Source organism: Amborella trichopoda, chromosome 11 (assembly GCF_054954075.1).
Source record: "Amborella trichopoda isolate Santa Cruz 75 chromosome 11, AtrichopodaSantaCruz75HAP2 v2.0, whole genome shotgun sequence".
Classification (NCBI taxonomy): Eukaryota; Viridiplantae; Streptophyta; class Magnoliopsida; order Amborellales; family Amborellaceae; genus Amborella; species Amborella trichopoda.
In genome coordinates, this window is record NC_142346.1 from 2,817,944 (window position 1) to 2,845,929 (window position 27,986).

The following is a 27,986-nucleotide window of genomic DNA, read 5'->3' on the forward strand; positions in this document are numbered from 1 at the left end:
TTATACCACAATGGGTCTGCCACGCTTATCAAAACATGGGTTTTTAGAGAAGTAGCGATACATGGTGTCAAAAATTAGGTGGGCGTTGCAAGGGTTCCTTGCAGTGGGGGTGACGTGGTAGATGTGCAGAGAACTTTCATTACAGTGAGTCGCCATGGCCACTATCATAGCATTCACCACTGTGTCCCCTGGTATCTGTGCCCAAGTAATATTTCAGTGTCAAAATTCTCACTTTTATTTTTTCTCTCACTCTATATGAAGTTTTTTTTTTTTGGGTAATTAAGTGGAAAAGACAGGCCCCTTGACCTGTATTTTTAAAGAGATTAGGAGTTAACATTTTGAAAGTATTAATAGGGGGTGTAGTGTTAGTGATGAAAATGAAAACTACAATTTGGTGACTAAAGGTGCGGTGTTAGTGATGAAAATGAAAACCACAACGTGATGATTATGGTGTGGGGTGCTACCACCACGACCCCAGCCACTCTTATCTTATGTGTACCTTACTGTGTGCGAGAGCTTTAATTACTGCCAACTGATTCATTAGAAACTTATGAAGCTTACCACGTCCAACATTTGGTTTGGCTATAAAGTGGCGGACCTTTCCCTTTGCAAAGTTCACAATAATGCTGTCAAATGTCCTGCGATGCCTCAAGTCGCAATCGTAGTCATTACCAAGTAATTGTTTGGGCCGAAGCAACAAGCACAAAAAAGAAGAAGTAACAAACAAATAACGCCAAAAGAACACCAAGATGCCCAATAAGGATGAGAGCACATCACAAATTTTGGTTCATCCCAAATGTCTATAGGCATGACAAATTAAAATGCATACTAATGAGAGTACATAAAAAATTTTGGGATACGAAAGATATCTTACTGATGCAGTGCCGGCAACCAAGGCTATCTTGATAACCCCTAGTTGGCAAATCGGGATAACCCATTTCCGTACTTGATGTGGTGAGCAACCACAACAATGAATCTAACACCCAAATAAAATACCCAAGAACAATATTGTGTGCGCAATATATTTAGAAAAAATATAGAAATTAGAAAACAAGTAAGATGGGAAATATTCAAACCATAACACAGTAAAAGGTAGAGAGGGATACACACATTTATGTAGTTCATCCAAGATGGGCTATATCTAATGGGGAAGAGGGCAAGAATGCATTAACTATCGAATGAAAAAATTTACAAATATGAGGTTTTGTAGATATTGATTCATACATGGAAAGAAAGCTCAATAGAACTTTCATATCATACTCCCACCATCAATCGAATCATTGCTTTGTATCCATCGACTAACATCGTCTTTGCAAGAAAATCTCGATCAAATCTAGTACGATACAAGAGCCACAAGCGAAGGTTTATACAAGAAACCCCTAATCTCTATCTCTCCATAAAGCTTCTCTATATTTTTCTTTCTCTTCTTCACTAAGAGCTTCCTCCCTTCAACCCAATATTTCTCTCTCTAAATGGGTTATAAATCCTCCATAAAAGGCATTCTTTCATCTAGACCAAAAGTACCTTTGGCCTTAAAAGAAATGTTATAAGTCATGGAGGTAATTTTTGCATCACCTTCCCAACATGCAGATCAAGAGATGGGTAATTCTATATTTTTCTTTTAATTTTCATGGTTTACATGCATTTGTTATTAAAGTTACATGGTGGTCATTTCTAGTAAATTCGTTCTTTTTTTTTAATATCTTTTATGTTATATTTAAAGCAAAGTTGTGTTTGCTTTAAAAGATTGGATGATTGTGCTTATCTTTAAAAGATTAACGTGAATAGTTTATGAAGCATATTTGTAATAACATGCTTAGAAAGGGAAATAATATGAGAAGAGCCATCACAATGTAATGGGTTGGTTTTTGTTTGTGTGAATGGAAAATAAAGTTATTGTATATGGGAAAGGTTTCTATGCTTCTCCTACAGTATAAAGTTCTATCCTTCCCCTATCATCCAGCCGTTCAATTTTAATCATGAGAGCCACTCACCGTTTGATCTTAGATCCGACGTTTCAAAGTATTTTATTTTTAGTTATTTTTATACAAATTGTATGAATATGAAATTTTGTACGTGCCATCTTCCCATTGGCACGCACCTATAAAAAATATGAAAAATATTTTGATAAATATAATGACCAAAATACCCCTTGAAAATTTCAAGGGTATTTTGGTCATTTTATTTTATTGAAAAACAAATTAAAATTTTTTCTAGTGCGAGGTTAATAGAGGAATGGACGTCCAAAATTTGATGTCAAAATAGTTTATAAAAAAAAAATTTAAAATAAAATAGTGTAAAGACGGGACATTGTGATTGGGGCAATCTTAGGCCTCCATTCAGAATAGACGGTTGGATAAGGAGGAGGATAGAACTTCTATACTGTAAGAGAAGCATAGAAAGCTTGCCCATTATATATATAGAAAGAGACCTTGGCTCTTTGTTCCTCTTTTCTTCTTCTCTCATTGATGATGCATGGTGAAGGTCTTGGATCCCCATGTGTGTACCTCCTCCTTGTAATTTTCTTTTCAGTTTTTGTTCCTCTATATAAAACACGCCTATATTTGCAAATTGTTGGTTGCCAACATTTTGTTAGCTGCATCATTGACTATTCATTGATAATATCCAGTCGAGCAACCCTTAAAACCATTCTCCTAACCAACATCACCAGTCATTCTTCATTCTCTATACTTCTAGCAACTATTATTAAAACAAATTAAATAAAGATGCGAAAGCAATGAGAAACTAACTATCTCCATAAAGGGAATACCACCCAAAATCTCATTGGGATCTATTTTTCTATAAGAAATAAACATTTCTCTTCAGTCGAGGCACAAGCAAATCGTTACTCCCAATAGAAGCATACTTATCTCATTATAGGCTCCTTCAGAGGTTATTCCTTCTCTGCGCAGGAGGCCCTTGCATCTCTTTCGATATGAATCCTTTATCAAATAGAACTCCTTGTCCAAAAGATATGAATCCTTTATCAAATAGAAATCCTTGTCCAAATTGGAAATGTATTTCTTTTATATATAATTTGGTTTCCTAAAAATATGAAATTCACATGTTCATGAGTTTACGAGTGAAATCATCATCATTCAAATCACTGTCGTTGATAGACCAAGGGAGGGGAAGTGGGTGGAGGGCCCCCTCACATGGGGATTCTATTTGTTACTATTAAATGTTGTTTTAGCTAGCGAGTGTCTTCGTTTTCATAAATAAGGCTTCTACAAAATAAGACTCCCAATAAACATGAAAATTTGTTAATATGACTATCAATCCCAATAACATAGGATTTCCTCAGGGATGTGGTTTTGATTATCAATTTATCCAACAATCTCCACCTTTATATCAAAATCACTTACTCACTATGCTGATATTCATAAGATGTCTTCATGGAATCTTTTATTTTTACCGAATAACTTCCTTTCTCATTCTTGCTAAGAAGATTATGCTTGCCATCAAATTCAGCATTCGATCGATGCACGATCCATAGTGGAAGTACGTTCCATGGTGGAGCACCTACCACCAGGGAAAGGATACTCCATATAAGTTGTTTGGTCGGCAGCATCCACTGTGGAACATCTTCTTCTCCGCCTAGAACTTTGTATTCCAGACTTTTACTGGCATACCAAAAACCCCAAAACATGTTGTGATACCAGTTGTGTGGAAGCTCTAAAACTCCAGATGGATTGAATTTTGGCAAATAAAGTGCAAGGAAAATAAAAATGACAACAAGAAAATAATAAGGGAGAAAAATAAAGCAACAAATAACAACATAAAAAAAAAAACTAGGATTATATGTGGTTCACCCCAAATAGCTACGTCCATGGGAATCACATATTGGAATCCACTCGGTTTGCTGAGAGACCATAAACTGGGATTGAGATTGATATTGATAAATTTCTTAAAGGAAATAGAAATTCCAAAAAGAATTAGGACTCTTGGATATATCTCTTGGTCTTTTGAGATATATGTAACATCAATATGAAGTTTCTTATTTAGTATGGATTCCCAACCTTATATATATGGAATGAAAGTCCAGAGAATTTGTGTGCGCTATTTGGATCACCATATTGGAATGGTGAATTCCTCCAGAGAGAGGGGGCAAGGCGTCCTATACATAAGATGCAAGCTCTTAGAGAATAGAGCTTCCTATGGAGACAAACATTGTGATGGTACCTCTTTTAGACTCCTGAAAATTGAGAGGCTTGTTTTTTGTAGTGAAGCGGTTTCCATTGAGATTTTGAGTGGTTTCCCTTTTTAGTTTGAGAGAAAATCAGTTTCTCATTGCTTTCGTGTCTCTATTTGGTGTTATCGGTAATGGTTATCAGAAGTAAAGAAAATGAATGAAGAGTGGTTTAAAAGGGTTTGCTTGACTTGGTTTTTTGTCGAGGGTTACAGTAGCAACTCTATGTTCATAAATCTTTAATGTAACTTTTATTGGAATAGTGGATTTCAGTTTGTTGTGCCCGTGGATGTAGCCCTTCTGGGGTGAACCACGTAAATTTTTATGTTCTTGTGGTTTGTGTTTCATGCTTTGTTTTTCATACTTTATTTGCCAAAAATCAACCCATCGGGTTTAGAACTTCCGCGCACAACAGGTAAATACAAGAAAAAAACAATGTTTGGGTCAAGGTGTGATACGAAAAGTATTGAAGGAAAATATCTGTAAAGTTTATTTTGAGAAATATCTATAATTTTTCCTAAATTTTACATGACCCCTAATTATGGTTTTTTATGACACTCTTGAAATTCATCAGAGAAGGGCCTAAACTTCCGCACCACATCTGACGAAACAAATAAATTAAGAGGTGGGAAATGAGAAAACCTGGCGCCATCCATCCAACCAGGGAAAAGATCAGAGAAGGTACTTGATATTATGCTTGGCCGTATGATTACCACTGGTACGTCCTCTCTCAAATGCCCCATCAACATCTCTCCCATGGCTTTGGTGAAAGTGTATGTGTTAGGCCAACCATATAATCTAGCCCTAATAAACGAAACAAAACAAAGGAATGTCAATCTCCAAAGATCCATATATACTAGGGAAAGTTGGCTATAGGCCACCTGAACATTTCTACACAGAATACCTGAAAGTTTTCATGCACTCAAACCAAAGTAATAAGGAACACCTACCTTTAGAACTTGAGCAACATTAAGAGAAGAGAGCAGTTTGTTTGTGGTTCAAACTGAAATTATAACTTCCCTTCTTCAAGGAAAATGAAAAGACAATTTTTTTTTTTGGAAATTTTCATAAACATCGCATATATTTTAGCGTATTTAAAATATGGAGAATAATAAAAAGAGACCATTTACTTTTTATACAAGGAGGTCACAGTCACTTATATCTGTTCGATTTCAAATTAGATGCTTGTAAAAATGTCATTGAAAAGGCTCAAAGTTAAAAAAAAAAAAAATTCTCGAATTTCTTGACTAACCCAAACCATCCAAATTGACATCTACTTAGTTGGGGTGATTGTAACCTCTTTGTAACAAATATACAATGGTCTTATTGTATAGAATCCCTTCAAATATATCATGTAATTTTAAAATTCAGCTGATTTCCTTTATTTCTCTGCGTTTTTTCCTCCCTGGAGGAGAACCCATAATGCAAGTGTGCAATCTAGAGCCATGAGTCAATTCTAGGGTGTGGGTCAACACAAGGCGGCCACTACATGTGTCGATCGATCTGAGCTTCAAGTGTGCACTCTGTTGGGTTTATGTGGCATTTAAAGGCCTTATGTGAGCTTGTATGATCATTTTTATATAGTAAAACATTAACTCAGTGGGATTGTGGTCCTCTAGTGAACCATATTAGGCAAATGTGATTTGCCCATACCGGACTAAGCTCGACGTACTAGGCCAGCCGAGTTTGAAAAAACCTAAGATACTTGGATATAGGGATCTATCGAGAAGGGTTTAGTGGGTTAGCTCTTGATGAAGTCAGAGTATGCCCAGATGAGAGCAGAGGGACTGTGTGGCCCTTGTGTGTGATGAATAGCCTTTAGAGACAGGGCTAAAACATCATCGGTATATCATCATACGACATATACATAGATAGTCGTTTTGAGTTTCACCAATGAGAGTGAAGCGTGTACATGTGCGAGAGATTATTCTTATACACCATAGAGTCATGGTTGCATCATCATCTAGACGACCATGATTTTTTCGTCTCTCGAGGAGAACCTCAAATCCATAAATTGACATTACGTTCCCTAGTGTATTGACTGACTTTGGTATTCCAATCATGAGCCATTCTAATGGACTATGAGTCATGGGAATTGCTGGGTTAGTTTGAGAAAGCTAGATGGATCGTAATCCGCAGTTGCAGGTGGAATTCTCCCGTATATTGATAAATTGCCAGATCTAACGGATCCGATTCCCATCAAAATTAATTAGTTTTGGTTAATTTTATGATATATGATTTTTAGACTGTTTATTTGAATTTTTGTAAATCTTCTGATATTTTATTTTCGTCATTTCGATTTATAAAGTAAGAGAAATTAATTTTTCAGTGTTTTCAATAAAATATAAGATTTAAAAATTTTAAACACAAAATAAAATATTTTTTAAAATTATATGGGACCTCCATAAATATGGTAGCCCAATTTAAAACATGTGGGGTTGGGTAGGGCCCATGTGTGGCTACCAAAGGGTGAGTGGGGCAATCCCCACTCATAAGGACTAACTTGTTCTCCAAGATTGGAGGATAGTTGTGTCGTTGTTTGTTGGCTTATCTTTTGGGTATAGACAGATAAATTGAATATTTGAAATATTTAGAAAATATTTGAATCAATATTGCTTCATTCAAGAAATAAGGATTAGATATAGTAAAATAGAAAATAAGATATATACTTTCTTTATTTAAAGATATATATTTTCTTTATTTAAATATTTGATGGGAATAGATATAGGAAAGGGAGGATAAGGCTCTAGCTCATCTCTTTGAATTTTGATGGTGGATCAAAGCGATGAATAGCTCAAATATCTCACCCCAGATGTCTCTTTAGATCGACAATTAAGATTTGACCCTACGAATTGCGGTAAACCCCAAGGCATAAAAAATCCATAAAAAGATGCACTCCCACCTTATAAAATCTCTAACCCTATTCTCTCTTCTCTCTCTAAGGTTTGTCTCTCTCACAAAGATCTCTCTATAGGTAGTAGGCCCCATCTAAGGCTTCAAGATCTCTCTCAAGTTTTTCTAAAGTACACACCCCAACCAAAATTTGATCTCTCTCAAGTTTTTCTAAAGTGCATACCCCAACCAAAATCTTTTTCGAGCCAAGGGGGCACGCCCAAGTAAGATCTCTCTCAAGTTTTTCAAAGGTACACACCCCAACCAAAATCTCTCTCAAGCCAAGGGGGTACGCCTAAGTAATCTCTCTTTAGCCAAGGGGGCACGGCCAAGTAATCTCTCTTTAGCCAAGGGGGTACGCCCAAGTAATCTCTCTTAAGCCAAAGGGGCATGCCCAAGTAATCTCTCTTAAGCCAAGGGGCCACGCCCAAGTAATCTCTTTTAAGCCAAGGGGGCACTCTCATGTAATCTTTGCCTAAGTAATCTCTCGTAAGCCAAGGGGGCACTCCCATGTAATATTTGCCTAAGTAATCTCTCTTAAGCCAACAGGGGCATGTCCAAGTAATCTCTCTTAAGCCATGGGGGCACTCCTATGTAATCTCTCTCAAGCCAAGGGGCATGTGTAAGTAATCTCTCTCAAACCATTCTAAGATACACACCCTAACCAAAATCTCTCTGCAGCCAAGGGGTATGCCCAAGTAATCTCTCTCAAGCCAAGGGATACGCCCAAGTAATCCCTCTTAAGCTAAGGGGCACGCCCATGTACACCCAAGTAATCTCTCTCAAGCCAAGGGGGCACACTCAAGTAATCTCTCTCAAACCAAGGGGGCACGCCGAAGTGTTCTCTCTCAAACCAAGGGGCACACCCAAATAATCTTTCTCAAGCCAAGGGGAATGCCTAAGCCAAGGGTGCACGCTCAAGTGATTTCTCAAGCCAAGAGGCATGCCCAAGTAATCTCTCTTAAACATATCGGCACGCCCAAGTAATCTCTCTCAAGTCAAGGGGATCGCTCAAGTAATCTTTCTTAAACCTCTCGGCACGCCCAAGTAATCTCTTTCAAGCCAAGGGGCACGCTCAAGTAATATCTTTCAAACCTCTCGGCACGCTCAAGTAATCTCTCAAGCCAAGGGGCACACCAACTAATCTCTTTCAAACCAAATGAGGCATACCCAATCTCTCTCTCTCGCGTCTAGATGGCACACCCAAGCTATGGTTAGCTTGGGTGGCTTGATTTTTGGGTAGCCTCGTTTCTAGGTGGCACATGCTGGTTAGCTTGTGGTGGTTTAACTTTTGAGTAGCAAAAGGGACGATTCCTTTATTAGTAGACTCTCCCTCTCTCTTTGATCTATCTCTCATCTCTCTAAAAATCAAGCCAAAAGGGCTTTAGCAAGACTAAGGCACTAAAGCCTTAGGCAGTTTGTTTTAGATCGAGATTCATATGCCATTGAGATAGTTTTTCCATATGTAGGAGAATCAATAGACCGATCATAGATCCCGAGCACTATCAGAAGGAGGAGACTCGATGTGGGGTATATTAAGCCCAGTTGAGGTAATTTCTGACAATTTTACTTCTTTAAATCTTTTATTTGTGACTTCCCATAAAGCAATGAGTTAAGGCTTTGATTTAGGAATTGTATTGAATAGTGGTACCAAGTGAAAACTGTGTTTCCTTTCTTTTATTTATTTATTTCAAGAGTTATTTGTTTGTAACTTGACATTGTGTGTGGTCTTGCCGGTGTAAAAATATGAAAAAACAAATTTAATTTATATACATTGTGCTTGATCACATAGTCCAACTTTCATCCACTCATGAGCGCCAATCTGCGTTTTGAGCTTGGCGCCCACTCTATTTGCCAACCACACTTGAGAATTAGCCAGGATCAATGCTTGGAGTGCACACCTGAGGGTATGTTGGAAAAAATAAAAGAAAGGAAATGAAAGGGACTGGGCTACCAAATATAAAAGTTAAAGTAGTCCAAAATATTGCAAAAAAAAAAAAAAAAAAAAGGTAAAAAGAAAGAAAAGTAAAGAAAAAAAAAGAGAAGAAGGGAGAGAAAATAGTTGATATCATTCAATGACCTTTTCATGCCCAACATTTTCATTGCAAGGTGTTGAATCTTTTCATCTGCCCTCTCATTCCTGGCCTTCTCCAATTCACTCTTGACAAGTTTCAACTTGAAGTCAATGTCCAAGTGAGAGTTTGGAATTAGGGTGTCACCAAGTTTAATGGGCTTCTCCATTATCAACCCCGGCTGATTCCCCGAAACATAAGCTGGAACATCCATACCAAGCAAAACATTAATAACAATTACTTTACCAATGATAAATAAGAGACTAATTACATTGATGCTATGTACAAAACCAAAGTAGAAAAAGCAAAATATATCATAATGCTTAATCAAACGATAACAATAAAAAAGTAAGAGTTCTGTTTCTATAGAGCTGAGGCACTAAACAATCAAAGTACAGCAGACAATTAAATAGTATCGAGAAATGTTGTATCAATACTAAAAATCTTTGTGAAAGCCTTAAACTATATTTTCATCTTTAATTATTAAATTTAAAGCTTCAAAAATACTGTAGATCGAACAAATCTATGAAAACTTGAAAATCTTAAAAATTAAGAGTCCAAAAATACATTACCATACGTACTATTTCCAAGACTTGAAATCTATTTGGTTCTCATGTCCATGCATCTTATAGTGAAATTTTTAAGGTGGGTTCTAATTTGATTGTTTAGAGCCACACCTCTATATAAACGTTCTCCTAAAATAAAGAAGGAAATGTTTAAAGGGAAAAGTCCATCTGATACTCACCAGTTGAAACATGGAGCAAAACCTCCAATCTTCCCCCACATTTTTTGGCGAAGTCGATGACATGCTTTGCTCCCAAAGGGTTAATCTCCAACGCGACCTCGTACCTGCACCAATTCATCATTCAACTCATCAAAATTCTCTCTCCTCATTTACTAAAACCCAGCAAAAGAAAACAAAATAAGAAAAGCTATTATTCAAAACACCTTTCATCAAAGGCTGTATTTGCAGCAACATTGATGATGATATCAACTTCTCTCCACAATTTTTTTCTTAGATCCAACTCTTCGATTCCCACGCTTTCATGGCCGACATCACCCACTACTGGAAATATCTTCTTTAAATTCTGTCATATTTAGATAAAGAAAATAAGTGGTAAAGCAATGAACAGTGACTCAACTTTCGATTCTTGCAAAAAACATTGAAAACAAAAATGAAAATTTAAGAGAGAGAGAGAGATCAGTGCAATGGAGTTTCACCTCATTATGCAATCGATATCTGGCGGAGTTGAGATCGGAGGCTCTTGTGAGAAGAAACATCTTCTTCACTTCGGGTTGGATTCGGAGAACTTTTTCCACCAAAAAGAAAGACGAGAAAAAGTCATTTAGCACCCATGTAGAGAGAGACAGAGAAAAAAACTCATATAGCACCATGGAGAGAGAGAGATTACTCTTGGCTAGGAATCCAGTGGAACCCGTGATTAAGATACTCCTATGGTGCATGGAGCAGATGATATCGTCTAAACCCACTTGTTTTGGAGCAAATAATTTCAATATACAAATGAAATCTCTCGTCACTGCATTTTGTGAGGTATATTGGAAGAAATGAAAGGGTTAGTGTTGACGTACTTATATCGGAGGAGGTCTCAGCTGCCTAAAATAAATAAACAAATCTATCTCTCTCTCATAAGAGATTATTTTGGAGTGACACGTCCAAGCATTTAAGCTAAGCATGTCCAAGTCCATCATAAAGTTGGAGGTTAAAAAAGGGAGAGGGGTAGGCCTAAAAAGTGATGACTAGAATTAGTGAGGGTAGGCCTAAAAAGAGATGACTAAAATTAGTTAGGGATAAGCCCAAAAAAAGATAATTAAAATAAGTGAAAAAATATATAGGCATTTACATATGAGATTGTATACAATGAGATCATTTACCTTTATTACAAGGTGGTCAATTTATATTTTGTGAATTATTTTTTTTTCATATTTTTATTAGGTGTGTCGCTATAAGATGACATATGCTCTAAATTTCAAATAATTTGGATTTGTAGAAAAAAAATGAAAAATAAAACACGACTGGACAATTGTGACCATGCAATGAAGTTTGGATGGTGATGAGGATAGGCGAAATCATTGTCCATTTCAAATTATTTGAATTTGTAGAAAAAAAATTTAAAATTCAAATTGGATGGTGATGAGGATAGGCGAAATCATTGTCCATTTCAAATTATTTTAATTTGTAGAAAAAATTTTAAAATTTAAATACGAAATGAGGTCGTGAACGTCAAATTGGCCATGATTCAATCTAAGCTATTGGGCTCATATGTTTATATGAGCTAGTGGGTTAATCTCAATTTATTTCGGCGACATATGCCTACTTCTTAACTGTGGCTTAAAAATATGGGACATATATATATATATATATATATATATATATATATATATATATATATATATATATATATATATATATATATATATATATATATATATATATATATATATATATATATATATATATATATATATATATATGTAGAGGAAAATGTTGGCTGACTGCTATAGTATCAGCCAATGGCTCAATCTAGGCTAATCTGAAGGTTACAATCTTCTTTCGTATTTGAATTTTCACTTTTTTTTTTTATAAATCTAAATTACTTGAAATTTTAAGCTTTCATTTTTCCCATTAAGGCTCACCTAATAAAAATATAAAACAAATAATTCACAAAATATAGATTGACCAATATACCCCCAAATTGTTTCGGAGGTATTTTGGTCAATTTATATTTTATGAATTATTTTTTTATATTTTTATTGGATTCCTCTATTTTTGAAAAATAGACGCTACAAATTTTAAGTTATTTGGATTTGTAGAAAAAAAATGAAAATTCAAACACGAAATATAGTCGTGACCGTCGGAATGGCTCAGATTCAATCGGGGCCAATCTTTTCCCTATATATATATATATATATATATATAATCTGGGGGTCAGCCTACTAGCTCATATGAACATATGAGCCCAATGACCCAGATTGAATCTAGGTCGATCTGACGATCACGGATGTCCGGTAGTGCTCGAATTTTTTTTATTTTTCTACTAATTCATATCACTTGAAATTTTAGTTGTGAGTTCTTCTCATCAAGACGCACCTAATAAAAATATTAAAAAAATTATTTGTGGAAAATAAAATGGCTAAAATACCCCCCAAAAAGTTTTCGAGGTATTTTGGTCAACTTATTTCATGTAAATTATTTTTTTGATATTTTTCAAAGATTCACTATTTTTTATGAATACACACCTAAAATTTCAAGTGATTTGGATTCGTAGGAAAAAAAAAAATTCAAACACTACCAGATATCTATGATCGTTAGATCTGCCTAAATTCAATCTGGGCCGTTGGGTTCATATGTTCATAGGAGCTAGTGGGCTAACCTTATATTTTTCTATATATGAGAAAAGATTATGTCGGCCCAAGGGCGTACTGCTACAGTTAGCGCCAACGGCCCAAATTGAATTTGGGTCGATCTGGCGATCCCGGATGTCTGGTAGTATTTGAATTCTAATTTTTTTTTTTTTACAAATTGGATTATTCTGAAATTTAGAGCGTATGTACATAAAAAATAGGTGAATCTTCAAAAAATATAAAAAAAATATTTTACACAAAAAATAACCAAAATACCCCTATAAAGTTTCAAGGTATTTTGGTCATTTTTGTTTTTGCATATTATTTTTTTTTATATTTTTATTAGGTGCACTTTGATGAGAAGAATATATATGTAAAATTTCAAGTGATTTTGAATTATAAAAAACAAAATTCAAATACAAACAGAGGTCGTAACCGTCAGATTAGCTCAGATTCAATTTGAGCCATTGGCGTTTACTGTAGCAACCAGCTAATGGGCGTACAGAATCCACTCCCAAATATATAAATATATACTTTATTAATTATCTCTTTTTTATTAAATTTTTTATTTGTACAATTTTATTATATTTATATATTTTTATATACAAATATATACTTTATTAATATTAATTTTTTTTAAAAAAAATTGAAATCTTCTTTCGAATTGTTTCGTTTTTCAAACCAAACCAAATAAGATTCTCAAAGCGAATCTGATAACATTGAGCCTGATAGGGCATAATTTCACACTACATCTTACAAAACTAATAAATTAGGAGGTGGAAACATATTTCCACACTACATCTTACTAAAAAAATAAATTAGGAGATGGGAAGTGAGAAAACCTGGCGCCTTCCATCCAACTAGGTAAAGGATCAGAGAAGGTACTTGTTATTAGGCTTGGCCGCATGATAACCACCGGTACGTCCTCTCTCAAATGCCCCATCAACATCTCTCCCATAGCTTTGGTGAAAGTGTATGTGTTAGGCCACCCATACAACCTAGCCCTAGTAAACAAAACAAAACAAAGGATTGTCAACCTCCAAAGAACCATATATATACTAGGGAAAGTTGGCTATGGGGCCACCTGAACATTTATACACATAGTACCCCAAAGTTTTCATACACTCAAACAAAAGTAATAAAGATCACCTACCCTTTTATAGCCTATTGAATAATTTTGACGGATTCTATCATTTCACTAATTCGTACTAAATAACGAGTTAATGAGTCTCTTTCTTTTTACTATTGGACTTCCCAATCAAATTCATCGTAACACTCATAATGATCGACTTTACGAAAATCCCATAAGATTTTGTAAGCTCGTAACATTGGTCCTGATAAACCTTTTATTGCTTCCTCTTCAGCAATTAAGAGAAGAGAGAAGTTTGTTTGTGGTTCAAACTGAAATTATAACTTCCCTTCTTCAAGGAAAATGGAAGGACAAATTTTTTTTTGGAAATTTTCATAAGTATCTCTTATATTTTAGGGTATTTGAAATGGTTGCGGTTTGTATAGAGCTTAGGATCTAAACAGTCAAATTAGTGCCTACTTTCGAATAGTGTCGAGAAATGTGGTTTAAATACTGTAAATCTTTATGATAGCTTTAAAATATATTTTCATCTTTCTTTATAAAGTTTAAAGCTTCAAAAATAGTGTAGATCGACATATCTATGAAAATTTAAAAATCTTGAAAATTGACAGTCCAAAATGTTATATGTGTGAAAACAAATCACGCATGTGGGAGTTTTATTTAACTTTTCTCTTTTTTTATTTTAGGCTATTGGATTGCATCTAATCCAATGGTTGTGGTGTTGTAGGAACTTTACTCTTTTAAAGAAATTAAAATCCTTTTGTATAGATAGAGAAATAGTGAGAAAGATAGAGAAATTGGGCTGCAATTGGGTTTTCTCTTGAGAGCTTGGTATGCTCTGTTTTAGAAAGAGAAAGTGAGCAAAAGGCTTGAACTCCATCATGGGTTTGTTGTGTGCCCTGTTTTAGTAAGAAAAAGTGTTAAAGAGAACCCATTTTGGGGTGTTCTTAGTGCCTTGTTTTTTGGCACTGTTTAGAGTGAGAAAATGGCTGCTTAAAATTTATATTTTGAGCTCCATTTCACTTTGTGATCTGCCCAAATAAGTAAGTAAACTTGTAGATGTAGGTCACGATTTGTGATCGAACCACGTTAAATCTTTGTGCTCTGTAGATTGAATATTGCTGGATTTTTCATTCCATATTTTTGCTTTGATATTGTATAGTTTCCATTGCATGTTTATATTGATATGAATGCACAATAGCTGTGAATGTTATATACCCTTGATGACTTTTTATTAGTCGATCCCAACAAATGATATCAGAGCTTAGGGTTTGTTCTGCATTGTGTCTGTGAAGCAAGGGGTTTTTTTTGCTATTGTGGTTATTTGTTGTATTTTTTCTTGAAAATAGAAACGGAAATGGAATTTGAAAATTATATCAAAGTAATTGGCCAATATGGAAAATGATGATAGAATAGAGGCAAATCTCATAGCGGAGGCAGGTCCAAGTCACAGGGAAAGAAGGTTACTTGTTGGTATTACAAGAAACCTGATCACACAAGGGAAAATTGTTATGCTTTGAAGAATAAGCAAAAGGCACAAGGAAAAGGTAGTCATGCCGTAGCAATTACAGTTTCAGATGGTGAAAATGGGGTCACTTTTAATTTTGCATGCACAGTATTACCTATTACAGATACTTGGGTTTTAGGCTCTAGTGCTTCATTTCATGTTTGCCCAGAAAGGTCATATTTTTCATCCTACACATATGTGGATGGTAGCTTGGTTTATCTTGATAATGATCGAGCTTGCAAAATATTGGGCATTGGAAATGTTGTTATCAAGCAAACAGATGGAAAGAAGCACACATTGAGAAATGTGAGGTATGTTCCTGAGTTGAAGAAAAATCTCATTTCAGTCGGGCGATTAGATGATTCTGATTTCATAATGACTTTTGAAAATGGGTCATGAAAGATTTCAAGATGTTGTATGACAATGTTAAAAAGGAAAAAAGATAGGAGTATTTACACTCTTCATGGCATAGCTCAAAGGAATGATGCTATAGAGAAGATCGTTGTTACAGCTAGTAAACATGAGGATATGAAGATTTGGCATAGCCGTTTGGATCATCTCAATGAGCATGGTATGAAGGTACTGCAAACTCAAAAATCTTACTCCTATTTCTAAGCATTCATTTCTTGTTTTTTGTGATCATTGTGTCATGGGCAACAGCACAGAGTTAGTTTTAAGAGAAATGAATCTCATAGAAAAAGTAAAACATTAAAATTGATTTATTCTGATGTTTGTGGCCTTGTTAATGTTAAATCTCTTAGTGGAGCTTCTTATTTTGACATTTGTTTAGATGATTACTCTAGAAAGTGTTGGTTGTATCCATTGGCGTCGAAGGATCAAGTTTTTGAAGTTTTCAAGGTTTTTAAATCCAAGGTTGAAAAAGAAACAGAGAGATTTATAAAATGCTTGCAAACTGATGATGGTAGTGAATATCGCTCAAATGTTTTTGATATTTTTGTAAAGAGAATGACATTCGTTAAGTAAGGATTGTTTCTGAGACACCACAACAAAATGGTGTCATTGAGAGGATGCATATGACCATCATTGAAAGAGTAAAAAGTATGCAATCACAATCTGGTCTTGGTAAACAATTTTGGGTTGAAGCTGCTAGTACAATTATATATTTGATCAACAGATCTCTCAGTGCACCCTTGAATGGTGAAATATCTGAAATTCTATGGAAAGGTAAAAGTTTGTCATATGAACACATGAGAACATTTGGGCGTGAAGCTTGTGTTCAAGTGCCTAGCGACAGTAGAGCTAAGCTGGATGCCAAGTCAAGAAGATGTGCTTTTTTTTAGTATGGTGGTGATAATAGAGGTTATAGGATTTGGGATCCTATTGTCAAGAAGACTATCAGAAATCGGGATGTTCTCTTTAATGAGAACATAATATTTGCTAAAAAGAAGCAAGAAGAGTCGAAACAAGAAAGGCTTGTTGTGGATATACAAGAACCAAATCTCATTGTTTCACCTCGGCAAGTGCAAGAGAATCAAGCGCAAGCTCGAGGCAGTTTTGATAGAGGTGATGCTAATTATGAGGATGATATTGAATTAGTTCAAGATGAAGAAGAACTATCAGTTACACTTGAGCTAGAATTGAGAAGATCCACATGCCCCCACAAGCCCACACTCCTTCCTTATAATATACTTTATATGTTGATGGTGGTGAACCTGAGTCTTTTCAGGAGACTATATATTGCTCTAATGGTGAAAGGTGGTATAAGGCAATGGAGGAGGAGATTGATGCTTTGCATAGGAATGATACGTGGGAGTTGGTGGAACTTCCACATAGGAAGAAAGCATTGAAGAATATATAGGTATATACTATTAAGTGAGAGGCAAATAGACTTATGCTATATAAGGCCAGACTTGTGGTGAAAGGTTATGGGAAAAAACCAAGTGTTGATTTTAATAAAAAATTTGCCCCTGTTATTAAGCATAGCTCTATTGGATTTGTTTTATCTTTGATTGCTAACTTTAATTTATAGCTACAACTAATTGAAATTAAAACTGTTTTTTTGCATGGTGATCTTGATGAAGAAATTTATATGTGTCAACTCGAAGGTTTTGATAACAAAATCAATCGTAACTTGGTTTGCAAGTTGAAAAGGGATTGTATGGTTTGAAACAAGCATCTAGGTAATGGTATAAGAAATTTGACATTTTTATGCTAGGCGAAGGTTATTCTAGATGTGATTTTGATCATTGTGTGTATTTGAAGGGTTCAACATATGATTCTTTTAATGTTTTGCTGCTTTATGTTGATGATATGTTTGTTGCTAGTAATGATCTAAGTAAAATCAAACATTTAAAGCTTGATATATCCAAGTATTTTGCCACTAAGGATCTTGGACCAACCAAAAAAAATTTGGGCATGCAAATCCATAGAGATAGGAAGCAAGGTAAGTTTTGGTTAAGTCAATCTGAATATATTTCTAAAGTTCTTGACCGCTTCAATATGATTGACCGTAAACATGTTTCTACGCCATTAGCTACACATTTCAAGTTGTCTAGAAGGGACTCTCTAATGAATGAGGTAGATAGAAGTAAGATGAAGAATGTTTCATATACTTCTGTAGTAGGTAGTTTGATGTATGCAATGGTTTGTACTAGTTTGTACTAAACCTGACATTGCCCATGCAGTGGGAGTTGTTTCCATTGGCAAGCAGTTAAGAGGATTCTTTGGTATTTGAAGGGGACACGAAATGTATGCTTGTGTTTTGGAAATTTATCATTGGAAGTTGTTGGTTATGTAGATGCAGATTATGCATGATGCCGTGATACTAGAAGGTCTACCACTTGATAAATTTTCAATGTTGATAGTGGTGCAGTCAGCTGGATGTCAAGGTTGCAGGATATTATTGCCTTGTTAGCAATTGAAGCTAAGTATGTGGCATTGACTGAAGCAGTGAAGGAAATGATTTGGTTGAAAATGTTACTTAGCCAGTTTGAGGTGAAACAAGATAAATATGTTGTGCATTGTGATAATCAGAGTGCAATTCATCTGCTAATAATACAGCTTATCACTCCAAGACAAAGTATATAGAGGTTAGATATCATTTTATTCGGTTGGCCCTCGAGAGTAGAGATTTGCAGGTGGACAAGATTCACACTAAGAATAACCTTGTTGATATGTTGACAAATGTTGTCTCAACTGAAAAGAATATGATGTGTAGAAGACTTTCGGGGTTGGAGGAGACGTAACCTCGGGTGGATGGAGAGTAGTGCCTTGGTAATTATTTTAAAGACTTTGTGATTTATCTTCAAGTGGGATATTGTTACATGTGTGAAAACAAATCACACATGTGGGAGTTTTATTTAACTTTTCTCTCTATTATTTTGGGCCACTAGATTGCATCTAATCCAATGGTTATAGTGTTGAAGGAACTTTACTCTTTTAAATTGATTAAAACCCTTTTTTAAGAGAGAGAAAGAGTGAGAAAGATAGAGAGATTAGGTTGCACTTAGGTTTTCTCTTGAGAGCTTGCTATGCTTTGTTTTAGAGAGAGAAAGTGAGCAAAAGGCTTGAACTCCATTGTGGGTTTGCTGTGTGCCATATTTTAGTGAGAGAAAATGTTAGACATAACCCATTTTTTAGTGTTATTGGTGCCTTGTTTTTGGGCTCTGTTTAGAGTGAGATAGGGCTGCTAGAAATAGATATTTTGAAATCAATTTCACTTTGTAATCGTCCCAAATCAGTAAGTAAAGTCTCGCATCATTCTCTCGTGGATGTAGGTCACGATTTATGACCGAACCACGTTAAATCTTTGTGCTATGTGGATTGAATGTTGCTGGATTTTTCATTCCATGTTCTTGCTTTGATATTGTGTAGTTTCCAATATATGTTTATATTGATACGAATGCACAAAAGCTGTGAATGTTATAAACCTTGATGATTTTTCACCAATCGATCCCAACACAAAAATGCGTTATAAAGTACACTATCCCCAAACTTTGAAATCCAATTTTTTCTCATGTCCATGCATCTTGATGTCAAGATGATCAATTTGAGGATATTTAGGAGTGAAAACGACCTCTTCAAGTGAAATTTTTGAGGCATCAAAACAACCTTTTCTAGTAAACTTTTTTGAAATTTTCCCATATAAAATATAGAAAAGTACATAAAGTGACCATTTACTTTTTGTACGAGTCACAATCACGTATGTCCATTGGATTTCAAATTGGGTGGTTATAAGATTGCCATTGAAAAGACTCAAAATTCAAAAAAAAATTTATTTCTCGGACTTCTTGACTAGCCCAAGCCATCCAATTTTACATCTAATGAGTAGGATTGATTGTGACCTCTTTGTAGTAAAGATAAATGGCCTTAGTGTATACACTTCCTTAAATATATCATGTAAATTTTAGAATTTAGCTCATGTCTCTTTTTTCTATATTTTTTTCCCCCCCTAGTGGAGAACCCAGAATGCAAGTGTGCAATCTAGAGCCATGAGTCAAGTCTAGAGTGTGGTTCAACACTTGGCCGCCACTACATATGTCGACCAACTTGAGCATCAAGTGAGCACTCCAGTCAGGAGTGTCATTCTATTATGGCCTTGCAGCCACTCCATTTGGCAACCGCGCTTGAGAATCCGGCAGGATCAACACTTGGAGTGCAGACCCAAGGGTATTTTGGAAAAAATAAAAGAAAGGCAAAAAAAGGGATAGGGTTGTCAAATATAAAGTCAGAGTAGATATTTAAAGGGTGCAGTTTGTACAGATCCGAGACTCTAAATAATCAAATTAGAGCCCACCTTCAAACACCATCGAGAAATGTGGTTTCAATATTGAAAATCATTATGATAGTATTAAAATATTTTCATCTTTAATTATAAAATTTGAAGCTTTAAAAATAGGGAAATTATCGCTAATATACTTTTATTTTAGTAAAATAGGAAAAAAAAAAAAAAGAAAACCCTAACTTCAAAACCTCGCCTACACCCTTTCTCACAAATTTCGGATTTTTTTAGGCCAAAATGTCCTTCACAGTAGTCTTTTTACCATAATAAATTTTACCCTTTACTGCAATTAAAACACAGTAAAAAAATCAAAGAGTATTACGGTAATTTAAATACGGGAATAGTTTGATTTATTATTACGGTAATTTAATTACCGCAATGTGTGAGGAAATTTTTACGGTATTTTTATTAACGTAATACTTTCCCGATCAATTCCAAATACCTATGGGTTGAAAAGCTTCAAACTGAAGCTAATATTAGGGCTACCCCTCTCCTCCCGCGATTTATAAACTAGAGGAAAAGCTGAGTTCGAGCGAGAATTAGAGCAAAGGGATTGGTAAGGTTGGGAACTTCCAGTAGATGTCTTCAGTTGTGGCTATTGAATTGGGGTTATTTTTTTCTCTCTTTTCATTATTTATACAAGTTTTTAACGCATTATTTTCTATAATAAAAGTGGGGTTTTTCTCTTATTTTTCTCGGTTCATTGTTTTTCATGAAAGAGTTGTGCATGCATGCAGATTTCCATGAAAAATTACCAATTTTCATCGAGAAAAAGGAGGAAATATTTTTCATGTTCAGTCAATAGGGTGGTTGGAAAAAGTTGCAGATCTTGCCATGAACCAAAGTTTGTTAATGTTGATCAGGCACCAAGAATTGAGATTTTTTATGAAGGGTTAAAGAGAGAGAATTGGTTTTCAGAACGTTAATGGCTTCCTTTACAAAGGAGAGAAAAGCAACAAAACGTGTGCAAAGAGGAAGGAAAGATGCGGGTTTTTGCAAAGAATTGTAGAAAACGCATGGGGAAGGGAGAAGAGGCTAGAGGTTTGATAGAGACAGAAAATATTCGAAGGAAAGAGGCTCGAGAGAAGTGGGTTTTTTTTATATGAGACAGAGACATTGAGAGAGAGAGAGAGAGAGAAAGAGAGAGAGTACCGTAATATGTGGAAGACATTACGGTACTTCGAGTACTTTAATTTTATGTTAATTCATTACGATAATTAAATTACCATATAAAATGCCTAAGAGTTACGGTATATAAATTACTGTATGGATCTTTCTACAAATTACGGTATTTAAAGACTGCCGTGAATGTCATTTTGATCCAAAAAAAGCTGAAAATGGTGAAAAAAGGTGTAGGCAAGGTTTTGAAAATTTGGGGTTTTTTTTTTTAAAAAAAAAATATAGGTATATTTACGATAATTTCCCTTAAAAATAGTGTAAATCGAGCAGATCTATTAACATTTGAAAATCTTAAAAATTGACAATGCAAAAGTACATTACAAGATGCACTATTTCCAGAACTTGAAATCCATTTTTTTCTCATGTCCATGCATCTTGATGTCGAGATGATCAATTTGAGGATATTTGAACATCCAAACAACCTCTTCTAGTAAAATATTTGAGGTAGGCTCTAATTTGATTGTTTAGAACCTATCTATATAAACTTTTCCTACGTTTAAAATACTGGAAAAAAAGAGATATTAAAAAATCCTCTCCACCAGCCAAAAAAAAAAAAAAAAAGGAAAAAGGATTAGTTGATATCATTCATTGACCATTTTAGGCCCATTTTCATTGCAAGGCGTTGAGTCATTTCGTCTGCCCCTTCATTCCTGGCCTTCTCCAATTCACTCTCCACAAGTTTCAACTCGTGGAGAGTTTGGAATTGGGGTCTCACCAAGTTTAACGGGTTTCTCCATTATCAAGCCTGGCTGATTCCTCGAAACATAAGCTGGAACATCCATACCAAGCAAAACATTCATAACAATTACTTTACCAACGACAAATAAGAGACTAATTCATTCATGATACGTAAGAAAAAAAAAGTAACAAAGGCAAATCATAATGCTTAATTTAACGATAACAAATATAAAAATAAAGTAGGAAATGTTTAAATGAGTTTATGTTGAAATGCAGGACTCTTCCAAAAGCCCATTGTGAAATACATCCTTCAGTCCTCTATTGCTTTCATGGTTGAGGTTTGTATAAGACCCTACTTATATTGAAGTAAGGGGCACCCCGAAATTTGCTTGGAGATGCAGTTCCTTTGTCGGAAACTTCAGGATGGCTCGAAAATCTATTTTTATTCTACTTATAAAATTTTAAATTATAAGAAAGATGAAACACTTTAAAATATTAAAAATAAAAAGTCCAGATAACTAGTTGCAAGATGTACATATTTTAAGACTTAAAACTATTTTTTTTTCTTTATTGCATATCTACACATCTCGAGATTGAGATGATCAATTGGAGGGCTCTCCAATATTCAAACACCCTTTTGAGGATTTTTGAGGCATAACTTACTTCGATTTTATAAGTTTGCAAGCTTATATAATATTTATATATATATATATATACATATATATATATATATATATATATATATATATATATATATATATATATATATATATATATATATATATATATATATATATATATATATATATATATATATATTCATGGTTCGATATGACATTTTTTCCATCACCTTCCTCCCAAATAAATGATCCCTGCTTATGGAAGTTTCTCTATATTGAAGCTCGTACTTCACATCATGTTGTTGGAACATGATACTGAACTCTAATAAGTGTTCACAAACTTGACCGGTCCAACTCGAAATGGGCTGGTCAAATCAGATCTTAGCACTTGCCAATCCAATTTTAGTAGTTGGGCATGGTATTTAATAATAATAATAATAAATTTATGTAAAATCCGAAAAAATAAAAGATTTGTTTGTTATGTGTTTTTTAATATGTTTTATCATTTTGGCAAATATTGGAATGTGTTTTGATTAAATACTTGTTTTTACATTTTTCCATCTTTTATAGAAAATTTTGAAAATACCCCTAGACACAAATAGTTTTTTTAAGATCAATTTTTTCCACGACGTTTCAACTTTATTTGGATGTGTTTTGTTTAATCATGATTTAAATATACTTTTCATATTTTTTAAATATTAAGTTTTTTATTTTTTAAATATTAAGTTTTTTATTTTTTTGTACTTTTTTGGCCGGCTGAAACGTGCCGGTTAGGCCGGTTTACCGCTTACTCAAACCCGGCCCTTGGCAGGTTTGATTTTTTGACTACTGACTCTAATAACTCTCTCTCCAACGCATGGAAAAAAAACGAACCCACCTCTCTCTCTCATCACAAGGAAATCTAGGGAAGACTTTCAATTTTTTTTTTTTTTTTTTGTTTTCGATTATCAAAAAAAAGAGAGCTCTCTAGTTAAGGGAACTTAATAATCTATTTCTCTCCGACAAAGCTTACAAGGAAACATGAAGAGCTAACTCTCTCCCTTCACCCAAAAGACTAAACTAAAGCTAATAATGAAACTCTTTCCCTCTTTGTTGGGATTTATCAAATTTTTTAATTGAAATTGAAATCTTGAATTTTAAAATTTGCAATGTTGTACATTTTTCAATTTGGATATGCTGATGTACACTTTCCAATTTTAATAATCATTGTATTTTTTATTTTTTTTTGTTGGATATATCCTTATAGTCAAAGGATCATAAGTTCTTGTACTCTCTATAAATATTTTTAGGATTGGGTAATACGATTCTTAAAAATTTGCTTCTAAACTTGACAAGTATGCCCTAAGGAAAAAATTGTCGCAGTTTTCCTTTCCTAATAGTTTAATTTCTACTATTACTCATTTTTAACTTATTTATTACGATATATGAGCTGGTTATGCAACCCCATCTTGTACAGGAGTACATTATTATTTTTACTCTGGTTGATGATTTAATTGTAGCACTTGGATTTTCTAATGCAACATAAATATGAAATAAATCAACGTTTAAAATTCTTTTTTTCCTTAGTTAAACCTCAAATCCATTGCTCGATTCAGTCCATTAAAATAGACAATGGAATTGACTTTTTCTCCAAAGATATGTAGATTTTTTTCCAAACAAGTAATGTGTCTCATCAACACTCTAGTACCGCAACACCCAATAGAATGGTATTGTCGAATGTAAACTCCATTACCTCCTTGAGGTTGCACAGGTCTTATGTTTCCCAGCTAATTTACCTTTTTTTTTTGGGAGATTGCATTCTTACAGCACTATATCTAATTAATTGCTTACCGACCCCTATTCTAAATGGCAAAAGCCCACATGAGGCTATTTTCAATTCTCCTCCAACATGTAAACAATTAAAGATATTTAGTTGCCTTTGCTATGCCTTTAACATTGATCAACAACACAAATTTGTTACTAGGTCACACCAATGCATATTCATTGGTTACCCTCATGGTAAAAAAGCATACCGTTTATATGACCTTGATAGTCATGAAGTCTTTACCAGCATAGATGTCATTTTTCATGAGCATTGCTTCTCATTTTTTGAGTCTTCATCATCCCTAATCCCATCACATACTATTCTCCCACATCCATTGCCTCATATTCCTACCAACATAACTTTACCCTCCCCAGTTGATTCATCCCACATTGTTGAGTAATCAACTCCTTCTCCAACCTCTATCATGCTTCCATCACCATCTCAGTCTATACCTCCAAATGGCCCCTGATATTCTGAACGTTCTTGCCAACCTCTAACATATTTACATGACTACCATTATTCAATCATTGTTCCTTCTCAACCTACCACAACTTCTCCTCCTCAACTGGTTCAAGTTGTGCGCTATCCATTAAGTGATGTCATCTCAAATGACAGGCTTTCAACCTCTTGCAAAACTTTTGCCACTATCATTTCTACCACATCTGATACTATCATTTCTACCACTTCTTTCAAATAATCCCCACTGATACTAACTGGAGGGAAGCAATGAACCAAGAGATCACTGCATTAGAAGCCAATAATACATGGTCCTTGATTTAACTACCTCTCAGCAAAAGACCCAATGGTTTGCAAATGGGTCTACAAGATAAAATACAAAGTGGATGGGTCTATCAAGCGTTACAAGGATCGATTGGTCATCAAAGGCTATAATCAGCTAGAGGGGCTCTATTATCATGAAACCTTTGCTCTTATAGAAAAATCACATGCTCACCATGCCAATATCCATTGTGTAGCTTTATGGATTCTTCAGCATTTGCCAAATAAATTTATTCATCATTCTTACTAAGAAATAGTGTTTGCCATCAAATTTCTCTACCTCGATCCTTGCATTTGAAACCTTACTGCCATATTGACAACCCCAAACCAGGCTCTGATACCACTTGTTGTACGTGGAAGTTTTAAACTTGAGCAGTTATTTTTTAAAAATAAAGTACGAGCAATGAAATATGAAACACATATCATATTAATACAAAGATTTACGTGGTTCATCACAAGACGGCTACATCCATGGGTACGGCAAACTGAAATCCACTATACCAATAAAAGTTCATCAAAGATTTTGGAATATAGAGTTACCTCTCTAATATCGACAAAAACCCAATCGAGCAAACCCTTTTAAACCACTCTCCATTCTTTCTCTTTACTTCTGACAATCATTGCTTACAACACCAGATAGTGACGTGAGCAACGAGAAACTGACATTCTCTCTAACTAAAAAGGGAAATCAACCAAAATCTCAATGGGAACTGCTTCTTTATAAGAAACATGCTTTTCAATCTTTAGAAGTCTAAATGAGGCACCATCACAATGTTTCTTTCTATAAGAAGCTCTCTTGCCTCTAAGAGAAAACCTTACATCTTATGCACAGGAGGCCTTGCACCCCTCTCTTTAGAGGAAACAACAATTCTCACAAATATGGCACACTAATTCTCTACACTTTCTTGTCATATATATAGGGTTAGGAATTCACATAAAATAGGAAACTTCCTAGTGATGTTACATATATATAAAATCCGAGAGATACAACCAAGAGTTATAATCCTTTTGGATTCCTATTTCCTTTAAGAAACTTATCAATATCAATATCAATCCCACAAAATATGGGATTTCCTTATGTTGGTGATTTTGATAGCACAAAATCCAACACAACTATCTGCCTATTGTGACTCTGATTGGGCTAGTTGCCCAATGACCAGACGCTCGACTACCAGATACTGTATTATATTGGGTAACATCCCCATATCTTGGAAAACTAGGAAAAAATTGAAAGTTTGACAATCATGTGCAGAAGCTGAGTATCGTTCCATGGTTGTTGCATCTTGTGAACGTACCTGGTTAAATTATTTCTTGGTTGATCTTGGTATTTCTCATAATAGCCCTCTGATGCTTTATTGTGACAACATATCCGCTCTACATATTACCGCCAATACAGTTTTTCATGAGCCCACAAAACATATTGAACTTGATTGTCATCTAGTTCAAGAGAAAGTTCAATAGGGCCAAATTCGTACTGCTCATGTTCCAACTAGTTATCAAAGGGCCGACATCTTCATAAAAGCTCTTGGGAAAAACAATTTTGATTCCTTATATGCAAGTTGGGTGTTCTCAATGTTTACGGTCTAACTAGAGAGGGGTGTTGGGATTTACCAAAATTTTTAATAAAAATTCAAATCATGAATTTTAAACTTTGCAATTTGGATAAGCATTATATATTGTACACTTTCCAATTTGGATACGCATTTTAGATTTTGCTCTTTTTGTTGTATAAATTCCTATAATCAAGGGATCGTAACTTCATGTATTTACTATAAGGGTGTGGTTTCTATAACGTTGCAACCTTAAACAATCCAATTACGAAGCACCTCCAAATTTTATCATAACATGTAATTTTGGTGTAAAAACATATTACGATTATCTCAAAATCTATTTTCATATCTTACTATGAAATTTTAAATTCCAAAATTGGTTAAAATCAAGTAGATCTATAAACATATGAAAATCTTGAAAATGGACGGTCTAGATAATGTATTGCAAGATGCACTATTTTTGAGACGCAAACTTTTTTTTTCTTGAAATTCATATATCTTGATGTCGAGAAGATTAATTAGATGGGTCTTAACATTAAAAAAACCTTTTCCGATGGATTTTTGAGGTGCATCCGTAATTCTACATTTTAAGGTTGCAACTTTATATAAACTTTTTGCTTACTTATAAATATTAAGAGGATTGGGTAATACGAACCATAAAAAATTGCTCCCAAACTTGACGCACACTCGGTCTGTCTCTCATCTATTTGTATTGCTACCCACCAGTTGAAACATGGAGCAAACCTCCAATCTTCCCCCACATTTTTTGGCGAAGTCAAGGACATGCTTTGCTCCCAAAGTGTTAACCTCCAACGCCACGTCCTACCTGCCCCAGTTTATCATCATTCTCAAACGATTCATGAAACCTCTCTCCCCTCATTCACTAAAACCCAGTAAAAGAAAACAACATAAGAAAAGCTATTATTCATACCACCTTTCATCAAAGGTTGTAGTTGCAGCAACATTGACGATGATATCAACTTCTCTCCAGAAATTTTTTCTTAGATCCAACTCTTCGATTCCCAAGCTTTCATGGCCGACATCAACCACTACTGGAAATATCTTCTCTTTAACAAATGAATCGAACCCACTTCCATGTTTCTCTCTCAAGACCTTGAATAGCTCCTTCATTAAAATCTGTCATATTTGGATAGAGAAAATAAGTGGTAAAGCCATAAACACAGACTCAATTTTCAATTCTTGCAAAAAAACATTGAAAACAAAAATGAGAATTTAAAAGAGAGAGAGCATGCAATCGATATCTTGCGGAGTTGAGATCGGAGGCTCTTATGAGAAGAAAAAACTTCATCACTTCTGGTAGCATTCGGAGAACTTTTTCCACCAAAACTGCAAGACGAGAAAAACTCATAAAGCACCCATGTAGAGTGAGAGAGAGAAAAACTCACAAAGCACCCATGTAGAGAGAGAGGAGATTACTCTTGGCCAGGAATCCTGTGGAACCAGTGATTAAGATACTCTTATGTTGCAAGGAGCTGATGATATCGTCTAAATCCATTTGCTTTG

The 27,986-nt window shown here is 34.7% G+C and overlaps 1 pseudogene; it reads right to left on the minus strand.

Annotated features, from left to right (window-relative positions):
* On the minus strand, positions 1-27,978 carry LOC105421211 (fatty acyl-CoA reductase 1-like; annotated as a pseudogene).
* Between the last annotated feature and the right edge of the window lie 8 nt (positions 27,979-27,986).